General features: G+C 52.7%; 1 protein-coding gene and 1 long non-coding RNA gene across 3 annotated transcripts in view; both read left to right on the top strand.

The window, feature by feature from the left end:
• PEBP4 (phosphatidylethanolamine binding protein 4) overlaps positions 1 to 19,254 on the top strand; it is a 227,137-nt gene that overhangs the window by 181,997 nt on the left and 25,886 nt on the right. The window lies entirely within an intron of this gene.
• Positions 4,213 to 11,493, top strand: LOC145515181 (uncharacterized). Its single transcript, XR_014060727.1, has 4 exons — positions 4,213 to 4,359; positions 5,462 to 5,575; positions 8,543 to 8,706; positions 10,497 to 11,493. It is a non-coding gene; the product is annotated as an uncharacterized LOC145515181 (long non-coding RNA).

Genomic DNA, 19,254 nt, shown 5'->3' with positions numbered 1-19,254 from the left:
CCTCTCCCACCAGCCAGCTGTGTGACCTAGGACCAGCCACCATCCCTCTCTGTGCCTCCCTTTCCTTCCTGGGAAATGGAGTCAGCAATCCCCACCCCCAACTCAGCCCACATGGGACTCTGGGAGAGCACATGAGATCATGTCTCTGTGGGGCTTGGTGGAAGGAAGCAGTAGGAGCACAAGGTAGTATTATTTTCTGGCTCTCACTGGGCAGCTGCAGAGACATACAAACCTTTCAAAGGCCTTGGAAACCCGTCCCAGGAATGCCGTGGGAAGGCTGTGTGTCAGCACCAGCCTAGGCTTCCGAGTCACTGGGCAGTGAGTTCAGAGCCCAGCTCAACCACTCACCAGCTTTGGTAAACCACCCAATTGCTTTCGGCTTCAGTTTCCCCACCTGAGGAAATGCGAATAATCCCAACCACAGAGGACTGTGTGGTTAAGGATTAAATCAACTAATCCCTGGCACCCATGACCATGATTGCTGTGGACCTTGTCAGGATACCTCTTTGTGTTTCTCCCTGAACTATCTCTAAATAAGTATACATGTCCTCCCCCTGTGATGCCCCTCAGGATGGCCTTCTGCAGCAGGTATAGGCTGGACTTACCAAGAGCCTCCTCTTGACAAAGAAAAGGGAGAACTGAGGCAGTGAGCACAGGCCTCTTCTAGCATCACCCAGGCAGCCTGTGAACCTCGGGGCCTGTGGTCCAAGGCCAGGGGACTGGATAAGGCCAGATGTCCTCCAGGGCCTTTCCCCCTTGAGCAGCGGTGGAGAGGGGCCCTGAGTTCTAGACCTAGTAGTCCTGACCTTGGCAGCCAAAACTCTCTGCCCGGCCGGCCACCCGAGGACAGCAGGCCACAGCGCCCTTCCCTCATCACCCTCGCCAGGTGCAAAATGAAGGGCCTTGCTGAGCCCCAGGCATAAATGAACTGGCTTAGGGGCAGACGTGGGCTTCTCAGGTGATGCTAGTGGTAAAGAACCTGCCTGTCAATGCAGGAGACATAAGAGATGTGGGTTCCACCCCTGGGTTGGGAAGATTCCCTGGTGGAGGGCATGGCAACCCACTCCAGTATTCTTGCCTGGAAAATCACATGGACAGAGGAGCCTGGCAGGCTGCAGTCCATAGAATCGCAAAAGAGTTAGACAAGACTGAAGTGACTTAGCATGCATGCACGCACAGGGGCAGACGAAAATGAACTGTCTTCTTGGGGCTCTTTTTGTAGGGCAGGAAGGGACACAGAGGTGGGGGATTGGACACCTACAGAAGAGGTCTCAGATGGGGAGGAGCAATGATGAAGTCGTGGTTGAGGATGGTCCAGCGAGGGAGCTAAGTGATCCTTCCAGCAGAGGGTGTGAGAACCAGCCCCAAACTGACTGAGGCCTCCTGCAGCTCACACCAAAGCTGCCGAGCCAATCCGCCGAGAGAAGGTCTGGATTAGTCACCAGTTTTGACAAGGAGTTAAATCGGTTATATAACAGCCTCCCTTACTCTCCACTGGCTCTCCAGAGCTGGGCTCTCTCTCAGGGTGGAGGGACTGGGGCAGGAAGGGGGTGACATTCTGGGTGCAGTGGAGCTGAGGTTCCTGCACGGGCCCTCCCCCTGCCTGCTTCAGCCCTCCAGGGCCAGAAGGAGGCGCCAGCTGTTCACCTCCTGTCTGAGTCTTGGCCACCCTGCCTCCCCCACAACCCTCGCTAGCCTTGCAACCCTACTGCTCTCAGCACTAAGCTTCAGCAGGAAGGATGCCCCTGCCGAGGAATTCAATTGTCTCTCAGCTCATGGCAGCTCAGAAGCGCCCCTGGGCCCACTTCCCTTGCTTAATTTGTTAGAAAACATCTTTATAGTAATTATTATCAACCAACATTTAGTAATACCTTTGGTTGTGCCCTGTTCAAGGCATTGTAGGGGCGACAAATGTGAATAAGACACAGACACGCGGTAGCAGAAGTAGCTTGGAATTATAGCACCTTTCCTCCAGAGAGAGAGAGAGAGCACTTTCAGGTAAAGGAACTCAAAGCCATGGGCCCCATTTCCTGCTGAGGGTCAAATTAATTTTTTTTATTTATTTTTTATTGACTGATTTGGCTGCGTTGGGTCTTCCTTGTGGCACTCGGGGCTTCTCTAGTCATGGAGCACAGGCTCTAGGGCTCAAAGGGCTCAGTAGTTGTGGTGTATGAGGGCTTAGTTGCCCTGTGGCATGTGGGATCTTAGTTCCCTGACCAGGAATCGAGACCACGTCCCCTGCGTTGGAAAGTGGATTCTTAACCACTGGAACACCAGGGAAGTCCCTGAGGGTCTGATTTACTCCCTGCATACAAGCCGGAGAAACCAACCTTGACCTGAGAAACGTCTGGGACACTGCAGGCTTCTAGTGGCCGGAGTTTCTGGCTGATTAACTCACCCACTGCTTGCTCATCGTTGAATGAAGAATGTTCAACAGTATTAATAATGGACAATGAGGATGAGGACATTGATGATAAAAATAATGTTAAAGAAGAATACATGTGTCCCATTTTGGCCCCAAGCCCGTGGAACTTTAATCCTTCCTTCCTCTCTATTGGCACTTCTCTTACACACACAGGATAATAGAAAACAGGAGTAGAAGTTTGGGAAACATTTAAGAATCATTCACACAGGCCTCTGACTCCAAGCAGGACTTTACTAACTCATCCAGGAAGAATTATTGCAGCTAGTGGGTGAATGCAGGAGTCGGAGAGTAGGGCGGGGCCTTCTTGGACCCTTCCTCCCCTTCCCAAGCGTGAAAGTGAAAGTGTTAGTTGCTAGTGCTGTGCTGTGCTGGGCTTAGTCCCTCAGTTGTGTCCAACTCTTTGTGACCCCATGGACTGTAGTCCACCAGTCCATGGGATTCTCCAGGCAAGAATACTGGAGTGGGTAACCATTCTCTTCTCCAGGGCATCTTCCTGACCCAGGACTCAAACCCAGATCTCCCACATTGCAGGCAGATTCTTTACTGTCTGAGCCACCAGGGATGTGTAAGTGAAGGGAAAGTCCCCAGCTCAGACTCTACAGGACTGTGATAACACCAAGGACCACATTCCCTGCTCATCACCCTACTAGATTTGTGACAATTAGGAACGGGCAGAGATCTCACAGATAGCCTAGTCTAGCCTTCCCATTGTACAGATGAGAACACAGAGGCCCTAGGAACACAGAGACCAGGAGAGATGAGAGATGACTCATGAGAGATGAGAGATGACCTACATAGGACCACACAGCAGAGCTGGGACTCAAACTCCTACCTCCTTTTTAAAAGATATTTATTTTTGTTTATTTATTTGGCTTCGCCAGTCTTAGTTGTGGCCTGCAGGATCTCCAGTCTTCATTTCAGCATGCAGGATCTAGTTCCCTGAGCTGAGGTGGAACCCAGGCCCCTGCATTGGAAGCGAGGAGTCTTAGCCACTGGACCACCAGGGAAGTCCCCCATCTCCTTTCATTATGCTGTGAAAACCAGACAGAGAAAAGCAATGGAGGAAGCTATTCGGGGAAGCTATTATATTAGGTGCCTCTCCTTGCGGAGATCCACATGATCTATAATTCCTGCCTCTCTGGCTCCATAGCAGGCAACTAACAGCTTTGCTCAGAGGAGCAGCTGTGGTCATGCAAGTGGTCATGATGCCATGTCAGTGTGTTTCAAGAACAATGAGCCTTTCCCCTGTGCTCAGCTACCTAGGAAAGAGTCTAAAGGGGTAAACTTCCCTCCGGCCCCCAGGCAAATTCCTGATGAGAATCTGATCCAGCTTTTAGCTCCCAAAGACCTCTCCCAGTGTCTACTTGGTATAAGCTGTCCCAGCAATGTTTACAGCCAATTAGAGACAATTAAAGGATTAAGTGGGAAACCTTGGGTTGATGCAGGCTACACAATCACTCACTCATTCAACAAGCTTCTAAGAGTGTCTACTCTGAGAGGATTCAGCAAGGAAGAAGATTGGGTCTCTGAGCTTAGTACATCCTCAGTCTAGTAGATGAGACAGAAAAAGTAGAGGCTTTAGTTGCTACAATGCAAGACATTTAGGGGCTTCCTTGATAGCTCAGTGGCGAAGAATCCACCTGCCAATGCAGGAGACTAGGGTTTGATCCCTGGGTGGGGAAGATCCCCTGGAGAAGGAAATGGCAACCCACTCCAGTATTCTTGCCTGGGAAATCCTACGGGCAAAGGAGCCTGGTGGGCTACAGTCCATGAGGTCACAAAGAGTCAGACATGACTTAGCAACTAAACAACAACAAAGACATTTGGGGAGCACAGGAGTCAGGCAGCTTTGCAGAGGAGCCGTCAGGCCCTGGGAACTCGGGAGCCACCTCAAAGCCCATCCTGGCCAATGCATCTGATCCATTTGCTCTCAGGTTTCTCTTTGCCCTTCATCCCTCCCCGACCTCAGAGCTCAGACATTCTTTTTTTCATCGGAATGTAGACCCTCACTAACCCCTAGCTCCAGCCTCTACCTTCAGATTTTCCATCATTTTCCCCATTTGGGACCCCAACCAAGCCCACACCCTATAATGGATGGGTAGACTCGGTGTGGAGTTTGCGGGGAGGGGCCCCACCAGACTTACCCCGACAGATGTGCTCTGTCCCCCGCACAGCTGTCCGGCCAGCCCATCTGCACTCACTTCCTGCCTCCCAGCTCCAGCCCCTCACACCTCCCACGCAAGGGTGGGGAAGTCTGGTCCAAAAGCCAGTATCAAGCCCCCCCACCCTCCCACCCACCAGCACACCAAAGCCAGTAGGCCAGGAGCCTAGCTTCCACCCTCCGCCCTCCTCCACAAGGAGTAGTGGCCTGGGAAGGACTTTGGCAAGGTGGCCCCTCTGGGGGGCTCTGCCTCAGGGTTCAACGTCAGGCACTGGGCAGCTGTGGGAGCCGCCCAGCTTCTCCAGTGCTCCTAACACCCACTGTCCTCATGAAACTCACTACGGTGTCACTGATCTGATTTCATTATTTGGTCAAAACTAAGGAATCTGCTTCGCTCTGGCTAGGTGTCTCCAAGGGAAGGAGAAACTATTTTCAAAACAAGTTTGATGTGAAAAGATATCCCAGCTAAAAGTCTGCCCCGATGCCCTTGCAGTGCTGACTCATTGTTGAAGTCCATGCAGTACCCTCAGTTTCAACGCTGGGAGGTGGGAGGAAATGGGAAATCTCTCGAGGAAGTGACTTCTCTGGAAACCTGTGTGTTCCTGGGATGCTTCCAGTTGCCCCCTGGTCGCTGAGCAGGGCACGTACGTTCTCTGGGATGATAGGGATGGTTCATGCAGCTATGAAGCTCCCATGAGCTGAAAATTATTTAAGGACAGGAACTGCAGCCCTGTAGCCGCAGACCTAACTCCATCCATGGTAGGCACTCACTAAGAGTGTGCTGAACTGGGCTACCAGGCTATTCCCTGGCCACCTGCCTCTTGCATCACACAGGAAAGTGGGGAATCTGATTAACCCTCACGGTTTGTTCTTAGGAAACGCAAATTGGGCAATCAGGAAAAGGAGATGTGTCACCATATGTCTCCATGACAGAGAATGGGGACAGGAGAGTACTGGAGTAATGAGGAATTTGACTATAAAATTAACAGGTATCTTCTACTCAACCCAGAGTCTTTTCTTTAATACTGTGTCCCAGTGCATTGGGAGTGAGGGAGAAAGATGATAAATTGTTTCCTTTTCCTAGAAACAAAAAATGTCTTACAAGTGTGTGCAAACCCCAGGATCCTGTATCTCTTCAAGGAGATTGCCTGGGTGGGAACGGGCTTCTCCAGGCAGAAATGAGCCCCTAGAACAAGGGCTGGTGCCAAGAACAAAAGCTAAGGGTTAACCCAACCTTTCTAGTTGCAATGGTGGCCTTCTTGACCACCATTTTTCAATGAAGGGAAATTCCAATTTGCCCCACTGTTCCCACCACGATCATAGACACACCCAGCCTTTGTATATGACTTTAAGTGAGGGGCAGCGCTAGCCTTCCTGCCCAGCTGGAAACCCATTAATGTGGATGTCCATTCAGGTTTTTCAAATTGCTCACTCTCACGGCCTCAGATGTGACCAGACAACTGTGGAGTTCGGTTACTTTATTTTCAAAGTGTTTTGCTAAGTATCTAAGAAAGAACCTCTCTTTCGCAAAGACGTCCATGTCACCGTTTTTCCACTTTACAAATCTGGCCGCTGTAACCATGGCAGAGTCCCTGAAAATTCAGGTCCCAGCCTGAAAACTCTGATCATCTGATAAGTTTGAGCCTCTTGTAACAGAAAGAGAAGGTGGATGAGAGATGGCTGATGACAAGAGGGATGAATGACAGCTGGGCAGAAAGGCAGGCTGATAAGCCCAGAGCAGGCAAGGAGCCCCATCCCCACCCAGGGCATTTGAGGCAGGCTGCTTGGCAAAAGGACACACTCCTTTGTTTTAGGAATGGTTAAAAAAAAAAAAAAGGAATGGTTAATTTATGCCCCTGTGGTTTCAACAAGAGCAACCCAAAGTTTTCTTTAAATACATACACAGACACACACACACACTCCCCTTCCCTCTCCTCCTCCTCTTCTCCTTTCCCAAGGCGAGGCTCCTCTCCCCTAGCCCAATGATACGGGGCTTCTTTACTTAAGAGAAAGGGACAATCCGTATTCACCAGTTCACCCAGATTATTCCACTAGTTCATGGCAGTAGGGAAGCCCTATGACCACACAGAAGTTCCTGAGTATCAGACCCAAGTTCTCCGAGGCAACGGGACGACGGAAGGAAGGGAAAGAGCTTCATTCTGACCACCTGCAAGGGTCAACAACAGTCTTGCGGGCCCTCAGAGACCCCCAGGTTTTATGACATAACAGCCTCTGTAGGCCTCTGAATCGAGGACCCTAGCGTTTGCTCTCCTAATCTAGGGACCTCGGTTTAGGGTGGCCACCCTCACCCACCCCAACCCCGTCTAGAAGCAGGAGGCTCGACCTCGGAGCCCCTGCAACATGGATTCCCTGGACCAGATTTCACAACCCAGCGCTGAGTTTTACTACAAGTTTCAGACAAAGAAGGTGTGTCAGAGCCGAGAGCATGCTTCTGCCCGCTACGTGGGCGTCAAGTTCAATACCTTCTTGTCAACACTTGAATGTGTTGAACATCACTCACAAGGGCATTCTTTAAGAAACCTATTAACTTAATTACCCAGGCGTTTTTTTTTTTTTTTTTCCCTCTCTCCCCCTATCCATGCGTCTCATATAAAACTTTGGCTTTCTTCCTCTCTGAGATACTTTTGATGTTACTCCTCTCCCCTTGGCACAATACCATCTTGTTTATTTCTCTAACAGTTAGTCAGGGTGGCTGCACTGGTTAGTCTGACTCCTTGGCTCAGGTCTTAGAGCTGTAGGGAGCTGAGAGAGAGCAAAGTGTGACTCTAGTGCTGAGGGAGAGGGTTGTCTGGCATCATCTTCTCACTGCCTGATAGGAGTGGGAATCTAGAGGAAGAGGGCAGTAAATGTATAAACCAGCTTCTACAGCATGTGTCTGCCAATGCAGGAGATGCTGGTTTGATCCCTGAGTGGGGAAGATCCCTTAGAGGAGGAAATGGCAACCCACTCCAGTATTCTTACCTGGAAAATCACATGGCAGGCTACAGTCCATCGGGTCTAAAGAGTCAGACACAACTTAGCGACTAAACAACAACACAGGGTGTGCCCCCTACTTCCTCTAGGAGGGGAGAGAGGATGCACCCAGAGATGCGGGTCAATCAACAGGCAATTAGTAAACGCCAGCCATGTGCCTGGAACCATCCACTTAGATCTCGGAAGAAGAGAAAACTCTGCCCAGATCAGTTTCTCCAAATCCCAACCCCGTGTACATCCCAGTCCCTGGGAAATGAAAAAGTTAATTTGGTAAAAGTCATCTCACACTAGAAATCAGGAAAACTAGGTTCCAGAGCCACGCCGCCTATAAGCGGCCCCCTGGATACCGGGACCCTGAACTGGTTCCTCTGGGAAAGGTAGAGAGTAGACCTCGCTAAGGGGTCTCTGGACTCTCTTCAGATCTCATCAGCCACGGCTCATCTGAGCTCCCATGAGCTGTTTGCAGCTCCCACCCACTTGGGGAATCCGCTCAAAGGAAGGGAAGAAGAGTGTCCAGACAGGGAGGCAAATGGCGACCATCTCAGGGAGTTGATCCATGTGCTGTGTTTGGTGGCCAGGCCCTGGACAGTGACTCGCCTCCCAGGGAGGGAGGAGATGAGGAGAGGCAGGGGCTGGGGAGGGAATGGCTTTCCACTCTAGCAGGGTTGGTGGAGGTCATGAGCCCAGGAAGGCAACTGTGCTCCTAGGGCTGATATCACATAGAGAGGACCTCTTGCCCACCAATCTAAAGCCAGAAAAGCTACACAGAGGCCCAAGAGACATGTCAGGAAGGTGCCAGCCAGCCAGACCTCAGGCTCCCATTCATTGTATTGTGGGAAATCCGGGCTGCCAGCTATGATAAAGGCGGGACACACCCCACAGCTTTCTTGCCAAACTCATGAAGAACCGAAAAGCAATTTTCAGAACTTTCCAACCATCCCCATTCTCTCTCCTCCTTCCAGGGAAGCAAGAGCACTGGAGCAAATTCAGAAACTCCAGCAGAGCTCTGTGGGATATCTGCTTCTGTACCCACACCTCAGATTATCCTGTCCTCAGTCCCAAGAGTGGGCCCCCTAGACTCTCCGTGGACCAGTGTGGGTCTGCAGAGCCAAGAGGCATGGGTGTGGTGAGTCCCCTGTGTGGAATTATAGTTATAAGGGACTTAATGGGTCATCTGATCCAACCCCCAGCCTCTGGACAGGTCTGGTGCCCAGTCGCTCACTTGCTGTGAGTGGTCCTGAGTGCCCGGTGATGGCAAGTGGTCAGCGCCTCATGGCTTCCAGGCAAGGAGGGCTCATCTCCCGGGAAGCGCTTGCTTGTGGGGAAACCAGAGACTACCTGATGTTATTCCCACCCACCTCCCTGACTCAGGGCTGATTAAAGCCTGGTGACCTCTGATTCACATACACCCCCCCTTCTTCACTCACCCCTAGCAACCCCTCCATGTGTGTGCAGTGGTAGACGGGGAGGGGTGCTGGTGGAGGCTGAGGTTTTAACCCTCAGCACCCTCTCCCCCAAGGCGTCCAGCCTGCAGTTTCACTCTGATGCAACTCTCCGCCAGGCGGGTTCCGTGACCCAAGCACCCTGAGGCTCAGGTACCTTTCCGGGCAGAAGAGAAGGCATCTCCTTCTGTCCACATTCTGGCCTCGTCCTGTCACTCATGAGCTGGTGGGCTTCTCTCCCCACCCCCAGAGGGTTCCTCTCAATGGTCTCTCCCACCTCAGCCATAGGTTTAGAGCCTCCATCATACCCAAAGAGCCTAGGAACACCCTCTTTCAGGGGATTCCCCCCTTCTCTAAAGATGTGGAGGGATCTGCTGTGGCCGAGACTTGGCAGGAGAGCAAAGCAGCAAAGGCTAATTTATCTCCCTTCCATACCTCCCTATGTGGTGTATGCACACGTGTGTGTGTGTGTGTGTGTGTGTGTGTGTGTGTGTGTGTCCAAGTTGCTGGAGTTGACTAAGAGTCTAAGCATTGCCTAAGCCAGGGCCCAGGTCCAGGTGAAGCCCCTCCCCCATCCCACCCCCAGGCTGAGACAGACATCCCCTCCAATGCCAGGGCCCCCAGCTCTGTGGGAGAGAGCATTTGCAGCCCGGGGCTCCTGCTCACACACTCACACATTCCCTGAGAAAGCCCCCTGGGGCCTCCGTGGGAAGGCTTTCCAGGAGACTTTTATGGCAAGAGAGGAAGTCCAGGGCATCATTGAAACAGCTCAGGCCAAGGAGTGGGCAGAAGCCTATCAGCAGAGTCAGGCCACAACCTTCCCCATCTAAGAAGCCTTGAACTCCTTTCCTAGTCTCAAGCTGTTCAGTTAGGCAGGATCCTCATGGTCTCACCGCTGCCCTTCAAACCACCCCCCATGTGCACTTATCTATGTGTATGCACGCACACACACACACATGCATAGGTGAGTCACACACACACACACACACGAACACCTGACTTGCTGCTCACACTGACTCACCCAGATTTGATCATCGCAGGCTCCAGCCTAAAGAAGCACTGAACTTAGAGCTGCAAGTCTATAAGCAGGAGGCTCGACCTTGGAGCCCCTGCAGCACTTAGAGCTGAGAGGAAACCTTGAGGCTTGGGCACCTTCCTCAAGAAATTATCTTCATTATTTAACAGAAGAGGGCACTGATCGGCTCCCAGATCCAAGGTCCAAGGTCACCCAGCTCCAAGTCCAGAACTTTGTGGCCTCTCACAGGTAGCCAATCAGGAAGCTGAGCTCAGAAGAGAGGCTGGTTCCCCCCAAAGGATTATGGAGGAGGCAGGGCCTGGATAAGGCAGGGGACCTCCAGGGAGTCCAGTGCTAGGTATCATTTAGGGCTCTGATGTCCAGCTCAGTAGCTATTAGCCACATGTGCTGATTTTAATTAAAATTAATTAAAATTTAATAAAGCATTTAAAAATTCAGTTCCTCAGCAGCACTAGCCATATTTGAAGTGTTCAAGCCACGTGTAGCTAGAAGTTACTGAATAAGACAGCATGGATCTGGAGCATTGTCATCATTGCAGAATGTTGTATTGAATGAAGAGTGCCGCTCAGGAGAAGGTGAACTGGGGAAGCCAAAATGAAGAAATCAGTTTCCTGATAGAAGGCTGAGGTCCATGTGGGAAGGAGAGGAGGAGAAGAGAGCAGAAGAGAGGGGTGAAGAGGAAGAGACTGGAGAGAGAAGAGAAAACAGAAGAGGAAGAGGCTGAAATAAAAGAGAAGGGAAGGGAGGCAAGGGAAACCCTGTGGCCTAGAGCCGACCAGCTGCTCCTAGTCTGGGAGACTGACACTCTCCCCCATCGTCCTCCATAAAGGCTAGAGAACAGAACCACAGGCTCCGCAGCCAGGGGCCACAGATAGGCCATCTGGTGGTTTTCCAGACTGACAGAGTTCAACCTGTCCCCAAATGGATCAGCTCTCACGTCCAGGCCTCTCTCCATCCCCCAGGGTGGCTTTCACATCAGGACTCTTGGACTTGCAGAGATGGCCCTGCCCTTTTCCATTGTCAGGGGATGGGGGAGGGGCACATCTAACAGGGATGGCCCTGAGGCCCTTTCACAGATCACTGCAGCAAAAATGTTTCTTGGGAAAAAAGAAGGAAGCAAGCAAACTGAAATATTAATGCTTCTTCTGCCACAAGTTGGGTGCATTGTTCAAGGCAAGGGACAACACCTTGACTCAACTCCATAGACAGATAAATCCATCGTGTCATGTTCGCTGGCACTCCTCTGATGTTTGAAAGACTTCATTGAGCTGGATAAAGAGCATCACACCTGCGATCAGCAGTATCTGGGTTTAATCCCACTTCTGCCACCTAATGACCTGGACAAATGGCTGCCCTCCCCCAGCCTCTTTTTCCTGCCTTGTGGGGTCATCAGGGTGATCAGGTGCACTGATAAATGTGGAATGCCTGGACCAGGCCTGCACTGAGTATGTGTTAGTTCCTCTCCTTCAGCCCCAGCCTCTGCTGGAGGAGCAGGAGACAGAGCAGCAGGGGGAAAAGATGCTGTGGAAGAGCTCGGGGCCAGAGGTGATGCAGGAGAGCTAACAGCTGTGGGTCTAGGCTGGGCTTGGAGTTGGGGGAGGGGGGTGGCCCAAACCACAGAGGGGAAGCACTTGGGAGAGAGCACCTGAGGAAGGCTTCAGAGTAGAAAAGAAGTGGGAACCAGTCTTGAAAGATAAGGAGACTCAGAGGAGGACATTTGAGACAGAAAACACAGAGCCAAGCTCACAGAGAATCTCAACTCTTATTAGTCAAGCTGAGGGCCTGAGGAGAGCTCTCAGCCTAACACGGGTAAATCCTCCAGTCACAGGGTCCCAGGCCCCCCCTGAGTCACCTGCCTACCCCAAGGCCCTCCAGGTCCCACCTCGAAATCAGGTTGCCAATACCTCTGCAGAACCTAAGACTAGTGAAGTGTTGACTCATCACAGCCCAAACCCCTCTCAGTGCTCCCACAGTGGCACTCAGTATCCCCTAATTACGGAGGGCACCGGTGAAAGTGACCTGCCACTGTCCAAAAAGTTTCCTGCCCCCAGGCTGGAAGGAGTGACCCAGAGGAGATTTAGGAAGATCTGGATTGGTCCTTCAGCCCAATTTGAGCTCATCCAGGGTGGCCCAAGAAATTCCAGCAAAGGGGAAAGGAATCATCTCTTCCCTTTAGCATTGATTTCCTGAACACAGGCCCGCTTTGTTACAAGGTGCAGGCAGAGTAACCTTCGACTCTGAGTCAGGAGGCTTAGATCACAGGCCAGGACACCTGGATTCCATTTCCAGGTCTGCACCTGATCGGGACTGTAACCTCGGGCAAGTCACTTCACCTGTCGGGAACTTGTGTTCCCCACCTGCAGATTGGGGTGATAAGCCTCATCCTTCTGCCTCCTTGGGAAGGAGAGTTAAATGATACTATGGCGAGAAAGTGCCTGAGAGGCCTCTGGAGAGGAGAGTGGCCGACACGTATTTTGGACGGTGGTTGTTACTGCCTGCTAACCCCGACACCACCTCCAAGTGACTCACCTCACCTGTTGGCTCTCTGAGCCTCTCTAAAGGTGCTTTTCCTACTGCGGTGCCCCCTGCTGAGAGGCCACGTGGGAAGGAAGCGAGGGCAGTGCTTTTTCTGTCCTGCAGTTGTCAGGGGGAGACTTCTCCGAGGGGAGGGCACTGAAAATGGGAGGTCAGTGAGGGGACCAGGAGTCTGCCTTCTTGGGATCCTCTGCCCTTCTCTGACCCCAATTATCTGCAGATGGCCTGGAGGCAGGGCTGGGCCAATGCCCAGAAGGGAACACTAAGGCTTCGGGCTGACTCATTAGAGTTTCTTGTCACTGGCAGACCTTGTCATGATGGCCTGTGGCTCTCATCCAGACGCTGACCAAAAGACCACAGCTAGGCAGTTCCAGAACTCTCGGAAAAGCAAATCGGCCTGTCCCTCCATTCCCTGGGGCATGTGTGGGGATTTAGGTTCTGCTCATCCCACCTACTTCAGATGTTACTGGCCACCCCCAGGGGCTTGCCCAGGGCTGGTGGGTTCGATTGTTGATTGTTAATTGTTTTGCCACTTCATCCCAAGTGACTTCATGTTCACCTGACCAATTCCTACAATCAACCTAGGTTGGGGGCGACTCAAATAACAGCTAGAATCTCTCCAGGAGTTAATCCTGGGAACACAGGGGCAAGTATCTCTTTAAAAGTATTCCCTACATGGCAGGTCACACTGGCCTGCAGCCACAACACCCAGGACTGTGATCTCACCAAGCTCCAGGAAGCCAAACAGGGTCAGGCCTCCCAAGCAAAACACAGGTGTTGCTGGTGATTCAGCAGGCGAGCCCCGCCCTCCCAAGTCTTGCTCTTTTCAGGTGAAGGAGTTGATGCTGAGATGATTCTGAGCTCCTATGGGCTGGGGGCAGGGAGGGGCGCAGAGGAAGGGGGTGTGGTGCAGTCAGCAGCTGGCTGCTCGGTACTCCTTCTCTGCAGCCACGGGTTACAAGTACACAGGGTTCTGAAGAATCAGGGTGTATATATGCTTCCTCCCTCTGCATCCCCTGCCCACTTCCTGGGGCTAGTCACTGGCAGGCATCTTCCCAGACTCCTCGGCTGTTTCAACCAGATAAGGGATGGAGGAGGAAAACAGAGCCTTGGAGGCGCAGGCGCAAGAATCCAGGGACCACCCCACCCACCACTGCTGAGCCAAACAGTTGGGGTCTGTGGCAGCCACAAGGCTCCAGACCTCAGCCCCCGGGATGGTCCCTTCTGGTTTGGGAATAAGTGAGGATAAAAGGGGTCCATTAAATGAGGGCAGTCATTAGTCTGTTTTATGAGCACACAGATATTCATTACACCCCAACCCCATCATTAGAGGCTGCAGTGAGAGTGAGCTTGGGGCCCCTTTTTTATTGCTATAGATACTGAGGGGTTTTCTCCCCCAAAGGGATCATTGCTTCTGCTTCCCAAGAGGGGTTCCTGCCCAGGACAAGACCAGTAGCCTCCACTCGTGGCCAGATACTCACTTCCTTTCCGGTTCCTTCATCCCTAGTCCTCAATCCCCCAGCCACCAGGCAGCCCAAGGGGAGGATCAAGCAGTTTAAGGAGGAGGTGATAAGGGCCTGGGGCTTCTGATAAGGAGGCTCTGGAAGAGCCCAGGCCTCACAGCCGGAGTCCAGAAGTATGGACCTCCCCCTCCCCTGTCAAGCACCACTATCAGGTGGAAAGGAATTCGCACTTCCTCCAGGAAGCCCTCCATGCCCCACTCTAGGCGCCCTCTGCAAATCCTCTTAGCACTCATGGCACCTGTCATTACCTCTTTTCTCTCGTGTCCCCGTCAGACTGTAAGCCACCTTCCCGTGGACACAACACTTGGCACCTAGCAGGAGCTTAGTCAGTGTGGGCTTCCCTGGCAATTAGCCTGGAACCAGGGCAGGTGAACTGGGGTAGAGAGAGAGACTTTCCCCTAGCCCTGATTCTTCCCTCTGCCCTCTTCCCCGGTGCAAATGATCCAATGGCCTGACTGCTTTCTCAAAGCCACAGTCAGAGAATAACTGAAAAGCCAGCTACATGTCTAGCCATGCCCCCACTTACCTTCTAAATGTAATCCCTTCACAGCAATCTCACTGGGCCACTCTCTGCCCCCTTCCCGAGGGGTCACCAGGGACAGCCTCCAGCGGGACCAAGCCCTCTCCTTCAGGGCCAGCCCCTCACACAGGATAGGACAGCTGGCTCAGGAGGGCAGAGGAGGCGCGGGAGCTGGCCCTCTCCCCCATGAGGGCTGGAAGTGCCAGTGGTAATAGACTGGAGCCCACCCTGCTGGTGCAGGCCACCGAGGCTATGGAGCGTGGCCAGACCCCACTGAGAGGAGCGGGGCTAGAGCTGGCAGATTAATCAGCTGTCATTTGCTTTCATTAAGGGCCCCTTGCTTGTGTACTGCAGCCTCAGATGCCAGAGCAATTAACTGCTCACAGCAAAAAGTTCCAGGGAGGTTTACCTCAGCTTCTTGTGGCATAACCTAGGGATTGGCCTGGTGTCCCGAAACCCCAGACTCCTAGGGTGGAGGGCCTCTGAGGTCCAGACTCATGGGTGGAGGCAGGAAGGAGGCCCTGGGAGAGCCCGGGAGCCTTGGGAGTCAGAAGCTGTGGAGGGCTCCTTGACCCCCTTTGGGCTCCTTCCCAGCTGTCACCCCATCCTCTTTCCTCCCCTCTCCTCATGGCCCTGGGCACTGTCACCTGGAACTGCTGAGCCCTCCTCAAGGTTGTGCAAAGACCATTTCAACACACTCTGAGAGCAACGATGATCCTGATTGGGCCGACAGCCAAGAGCGACAACTGCCCCGAGCCTGGCTCTCCACCTGCTGGGGAGGAGGGTGGACACCCAGTCCATAGGCAGCCATGGTCCTCCACACAGACCTCCCACCCAATCAGCCTCTGGGGCTGAGTGACCCTTAACAGGTAACGCCACTAAAGGGGCAGCATAGTGACCCAGTGCACTTGGCCTTGCTGGAGGGAATCATAGCTTTCCCTTCCTCTCCCTGGGGTCATATTAGTTCCCAAGCAATCCAGAGATCGATGGAACCAACCAGGAGATCAAGGTGGAGTTCATTAAGCTCAGTCTTGGGTGTTTTTTCATCATGATTGCCAAGCTCCCCAGATTGGCATTTGCCTGTCAGGCACTGTAAAAGGTGACACAATAGAATGAGAGTAAGCTCAGGGCTGGGCTGACAACTGCTTGTCCCCAATGGGCTGTGTTCACTGTTCCCTTGGCCTTGGCACAGGAGGTAGGGAGAGAAAGACGAGGGTAACCCTGAAAGCTGGTCAGTGATAGCAAGTTTGCTTGGGTATCTGCGAAGAAGGAGAGCTGAGGGGGGCACTTGGCTGTAGGCCTGCTTCTAGGACCAGGGCACAAGTGCAGACCCCCACCAGCCTCCTGAGCCACCTTACACACCCGCCTCTGGTCCTCAGACTGCAGGAAAGAGCAATGCTTGCTCTCTCTCTTTTTCAAAACTTCTTGAGTTGTCGATTTCTTTTTTTAATTTATGTATGTATTTATTATATTTATTTTGGGCTGCACTGGGTCTTCGTTGCTGTGTGCAGGCATTCTCTAGTTGTGGTGAATAAGATCTACTCTCTAGTTGCAATGCACAGGCTTCTCATTGCCGTGGCTTCTCTTGTTGCCAATCAAGGCTTCTAGAGCACATGGGGTCAGTAGTCATGGTACAAGAGCTTGGTTGCCACATGGCATGTGGAATCTTCCCAGACATGGATCAAGCCTATGTCCCTTGCACTGTCAGGCGGATTCTTAACCACTAGACTACCCGAGAAGTCCATGAGCAGTGCTCTCTTGCCTCCTCCCTCCCCAGAGATTTCTAAACACCTGGAGAGGGACTTCCCTGGCAGTCCACTGCGCTTTCACTGCCAAGTGTCCAGGTTCTATCCCTGGTGGGGGAACTAAGATCCAACAAGCCTCACGGCTTGGCCAAAACATAATAATAAATAAATAAGCACCTCGGGAATAAAAATTACCCCCTCCTCAAATAGGGTTGGGAGTGGGGAGCAGGATGGGAAGAAGGAAGCACCAGTGGGTGTGTATCCAACACCCTGGAGATCACCTAGCAAACAGTGCACCCAGATGTGGCTCCTCAGGGCCCCCTCCAGCAAGAGGGGCTGTCTTGCCCAAGGCCAGAAACTCAAAGGTTCCGAATAGTGAGTGACACCAAGACTCACCTACTGGGTCTGCTTTTCATGGCTCCAAGCAGGGGTGCAGGGAAGAAGGGGGTGCTTACCAGGCCTCGTGTCTCCCAGTGCTGGCTGGGCCCCAACCCCTCTCTACCTCCTGTGACCGCTTGGGAGCCCAACCAGTCCAAATAGTCTGCCTTGAGAGCTGGGGTCACCTTGGCACCTGAAGGTCAGGCAGGTCCTGCCCGGGAAAGTATGATCCCCTCCCCTGGGGGCAGGGTGAGGGGTGCTCCTGAGCCTGGAAGAGACCAGAAAGGGGACACTGTCAGGAACAAGGGCTTATGTCACCACTGCTGCCACCACAGCTCTGATTCGGACCCTAGGCTCCCAGTCCAGAGACGCCGGGCCCTGGGAGCAGGCCTCGGGGGCAGCGCTTCTGAGACAAGTGTGCACGCGAATCACCACAAGTTCTTGTTAAAAGAAAGATCCTGATTCACACCATATCTGGGGTGGGGCCCCAAATCCCACATTTCTCACAAGTTCCCACGTGATGCTGCTGCCTCTCTGAGCAGCAAGGGGCCCGGGGACTGGGGCTAAGTTCACTGTCAGACTCTCTGAAAAGAGCAAGACGTGATTTGAATGAGATAGACTGTTTCTGCTTATTGTCACCGTCTCTAAGGATCCCGGGGTTTCTAGGAGCCTCCATACCTTGCCAGCATTTTTTCTTACTCAAAAGTCTTGATCCTCAAGCTTCCTTCCAGAAAGTCCCTCTCTCCTTCCTTCCTTCCCTCTCTCTTTTCTTTTCTCCTTCCTTCCTCCCTTCCTTTTCACAAGGCAGCACCCTGGGCCTGGGCCCTTTGGTGAAGAAGGAGAGAGAGACCCCAAAGTATAGACAAAGCCTTATCTTTCTCCTGAAGCCAAGTGTGGAACTGAAAATAGGGCAAAGGAGGGGAACACAGCTGATCCCAGAAGCCTGACTGAGGACCCACAAGCCTCTGGGGCATGGGTTCTAGGACAACCGCATCCCAGAGCTGGTCCATGGCCAGGACAGAGGAGCCCAGAGACAGCTGGCTGTTTCCGGGTTGGTGGTAGACAGCAGAACAGTCGGGAAAGGGGAGGAGGGGAGATATAGGCAAAAAGAGAGTAGATGGAAGGGGCAGGAAGGTCAGGGTCCAGAGGAAACTGCTGAGCCAGATGCTAAGAGAAGCCTCCTTGGCCGTCAGTGATCCCTACCCGGTGAACCTGGGGGAGCCCCCACGTAGCTCTCACAACCACCCAGGGAGTGTTCTAGACACCGGTGCTCCCCCTGACCACTCACAAGCCCTGGAGCACTCCTCCCCGGGCCAGGGGGCAGTTAGGGGGTTGCTGGACCCCCTCTGCCCAACTGGGGTTGGGGAGAAAAGGTCTGGGCAGGTCACCTCCTCCCAGCTTACTGGTCTCCCCAGTCCCTCTTCTGGGGTTGCAGCCATCCAGCCAGAAAGACTAGATGCTGGAGATTAGAGATGAGGTTGATAAGGGCCGGCCTGAGGAGGTAGCCCTGCAGCTTCCTCCTCTCGGGCTGGCTGCATTTTCTCAAGCCCTGTTTGTTTCAGGATTAACTGCAGTGTTTCCTAATTGTTCTACTGCTACAGGCGGGAGGCCAGCCTGCCACATCCCACCACAACAGGCAGGAGGGCAGGGGTCAGAGCCAGGACACCCCTCACTCCTAGTTGACCCCCTCTCCTGCCCCAGCTCCCCTTCCTTCCTGTGTCCCCACCCCTCTGGCCCTCAGACTCTGGAGAGTAACAGAGAACAGCTCAGTTCTTACTCACAGCCCTCAGTCCTAATCAGTCATCTCTCAGTCCTGGTCTCCTGCCAAAGGCCTGGAGATTCCCACACCCCGCTTCTCATAGTCCCACGGTCCACACTGTAGCCTCACCACCACTGGCCCCCTCCCCAAACGCCCCCCACCCTGATGCTCCCTTCATGTTCTATCCCTGACATACCCACCAGTGAGAGGCTGCCTGGGAGAGGGAGTGTGTGGAAGCGTTGTCTGTGTGTGTGTATGAGTGCCTTGCAAATGTGCATATGTGTAAGTGTGTGTGAATGTGTGTTAAGTGTATATGTATGAGTGTGTATGTGAGTGTGTACATGTATAAGCATGTGTGTGTGTGCGTTATGTGTATATATGTGTTGGATAAATGTGCGAGGTGGAGGGCTCTATGTGTATGACACTCATGTATATGTGAGCGTGAGTGAGTGTATCTGAGGGTGTTGTGTGTGGGCATGTGTGAATATGTGTGTAGGTGGGGGGATGTGTGTGAGTGTGCATTGAATAAGCGTGTCATGTGTGTATGCCAGCATGTGTGTGACTGAACACACGTATATGTGAGCACGTGAGGACATGTGTGATTGAATGTGCACAAGTGTGTGTGTGAGTTGAAGGCTGTGTGAGCATGTATACGTGAGTATGCACGCAAGTGCACATGTTGGGTGTATGAGTGTGTGTGCATCAGTGGGGGCTGTGCATGTGTGTGGCTGAGGGA

This window comes from Giraffa tippelskirchi, chromosome 1 (assembly GCF_054371585.1).
Source record: "Giraffa tippelskirchi isolate mGirTip1 chromosome 1, T2T-mGirTip1v1.2.pri, whole genome shotgun sequence".
NCBI lineage: Eukaryota > Metazoa > Chordata > Mammalia > Artiodactyla > Giraffidae > Giraffa > Giraffa tippelskirchi.
Note: the sequence above shows the minus strand (reverse complement) of the source record. Positions and strands in the feature narration are given on the sequence as shown.